This window comes from Octodon degus, unplaced genomic scaffold (genome assembly GCF_000260255.1).
Source record: "Octodon degus isolate 3935 unplaced genomic scaffold, OctDeg1.0 scaffold00039, whole genome shotgun sequence".
Taxonomy (NCBI): domain Eukaryota; kingdom Metazoa; phylum Chordata; class Mammalia; order Rodentia; family Octodontidae; genus Octodon; species Octodon degus.
Window position 1 is genome coordinate 6041056 of NW_004524615.1, and position 2936 is coordinate 6043991.

Consider the following 2936-nt stretch of genomic DNA (forward strand, 5'->3'; position numbering starts at 1 on the left):
AAAAAAAAAAAAAAAAAAGAAAGAAACATATACCTCATTTATGTTTTGCTAGTAGCACAATGTAATTAATAGACTATATAAATTCACAATAATTGGGACAACAGTGTCCAAAATATTTATTATGAAGTAGTGTTATGTTTGATTCAATATGTTGCCTCAAATAAACCTCAACCACTGAGATTACGTGCCTCCAAATATCTTGTAAAGCCTGCATGTTCCTGACACTACATGAGTAGAACAAGAAAAGGTTACTAAAATTAATGCTATTTTTGCTCCTTTTTAAAAGTTTTTTCTTTTACAGATATGCTACTTTCTGAATCTAATTTTTTTTTTATTCTGAGTGAAACATGCATGCTTCATTTCAGAAAACCTTTATACTTACAGAAAAAAATCACAAAGTGAGTAGGAGGAGAGCTCATCTACCTGATCTCGATTTCCTGAATTATTATTGTTTTTTTAATATCTGTATCTTGTTATGATCATTAAAAAAGCAATGCTTATGCCTTGTTCATAATGAATGTCATAATTCTCTCAGATTGCCTTCACATTTACCGAGTGTCTTCTTGGTTTCCTGGCTCCTTGAATCTACACAGGGCAGCAGCACCCTTAAGCTCATTTCGGTGGACACTGCCTGACTTGGACTCACTAAGCCTTGCAAGTCTTCTTCCATGACAACCTACTGAATTTCTCTTCAGTTGGTGACTTCCACTGTTTTGGGAACTGCTGGATTCAGGCATCTCATAATATCTAAAGGGTTCAGGCTGTTTACAGTGAAATCCACATTTCATTTACATTTTGATGACGCACTGTGTTGACTCGCTCTTTGAGGGAGTGTTTGTCAGGTTTCACACCGTCGGGGTCGCTTTCCTGGTTTCCACGTCATTCTCCTTGGGAGGAAGTCTATGGTCCATATCCTAAGAAGGGAAGGGGCACCTATCTCCCTAGGAGCAAGGCAGTGACAACAACTGCTGAAATTCATCTAGTGGGAGGCTGATCTGTTCTCCAGAGCTTGATTTCTCTTTTGGAAGTTCTTTTTATTAAATGATTCATGAATTTCTTCTGTCATTTGGTTTGTAGTCCAAACCTGTTTCATGTTCCCTTAAATTATTCCAAATGCCTGGACTTCGCACTTTGACATCGTTGTAACTGTATTTGGCCCTTACTTACGTTTCACAGTGTTCCAAGCTCGTGGGTACATGACGGAACTCAATCCTAGACTTGCCGGTTTCTCCAAACTTTGGGTACGTTTGTTATGTATTCATCATTGCAGTGCTGTATCTAATGCTATAAATTCCTCTCCCCCAACCCGTACAGTCCCCCCGTGCAACCTTTCCAACTTATGCAGCCCTGAGGAGCCCCGATTTGTTTGCTATCGCTCAAGTGTTATAGTTCCAAAGTACTGTACTGTAAATTCATCAGCATATACCTTTATGAAGTTGCTTCTTTCATTTATTAACGTGCATTTGAAAGATGGCTGTATATTTAGAGGTGTTGAAACTGACCCTTTATTTTAACTCATGGAATGGTAGTCCATTGTATGGGCATACCACATTTTAGTTCACCATTTACTAATTGAAAGGCATCCTGTATTTTTTTACTTTAACTTACAAATAAAATGGTTCTATAAGTATTCTTGGGGCTCTCTCTCTCTCTCTCTCTCTCTCTCTCTCTCTCTCTCTCTCTCTCTCTCTTTCTCTGTAGGCATATATGTGTGTGTGCTTGTAGAAAGGATTTGCAGATAGGTCAACTATTTATTTATTTATTTTTGTATTTTAGGGAAAGGTCTACAGGGTGTTCAGGGTCTCAGTACTAGATTGGACTCATAATGATTCTCCTGTTTACAGCCTCCCAAGAGCTGGGATTACAGATGCGTGCCACCATGCCCAGTCTCAATTGCCATCTCAGTGCCCCGGGAGCAGGGCTGGCCCAGCAGTCCAGGGGATGGAAACCCCGGCCCCTGCACCTGCTTACAGGCACTTTAATCCACTGAGCTATTTGGCGGGTCACTAGGTCAATTAAATACCTTGAACTATGTGATAAAATTATGTTTTGCTTTGTAAGAAACTGCAAACTTTTTCCAAAGCAGCAACTCTGTTTTGAATTCTTTTCAGCAAGAATGACTCTTTTTGCTCCACCCTTTTCATATTTTCAGATATTTTATTGGCATAAGAGTTAGTCATAGAGTAGAGGTGGACTTGAGTTTTCTTTTTCCAATGCAAATGATGCTGGAATTTTGTTTTGTGTTCTTTTGTTTGAGACAAGGTATTGCTATACAGCTCAGCCTGGCCTTGAATTTACCATAACCTGGGCTGATCTTGATCTTGTAGTGAGCCTCCTTCCTCAGCCTTCCAATTTCTAGGATTACAGGCATATGCCAACACATTTGATTCAATATGGGATTTTATATTCTTATTTATATTTTATTTGTCTGCTTTTGTGAGATATTCATTTGAGTCTTCTGCTTTTTTAAATCATGTAGTTGATCTCAGTGTCTTTAAAAAGCTATATGTTATAAACAAGTCATTTATTAGATGTTTTATAAATTCTACTTTGTGCCTTTTTTATTCTTTTAATATTTTCTTTCATAGAGCTAAGTTCTCAGTGTTAGTACAATCTAGCATCTATTTTTTATGAACTGTGATATCAAAGCTACATTTAAAATTGCATAACCAAATGAGAGTCATATGAATTTTCCTCCTAGATTTTCAGATTTGTGGTTTTTTTCTGCATATACTGGAGAATAATTTTGAGTTATTGTTTGTTTAAGATATAAAGTCATTGTCTAATTATTTATTCATCTGTTGCACAGACAATTAAGCCTGTACCATTTGTTGTTGGCAGGTTATTCTTTCTTTTCTGAATTGCTTTTACCTCCAAGATAATTTGAAAGCGCTCTCTCTCTCTCTCTCTCTCTCTCTCTCTCTCTCTCTCTCTCT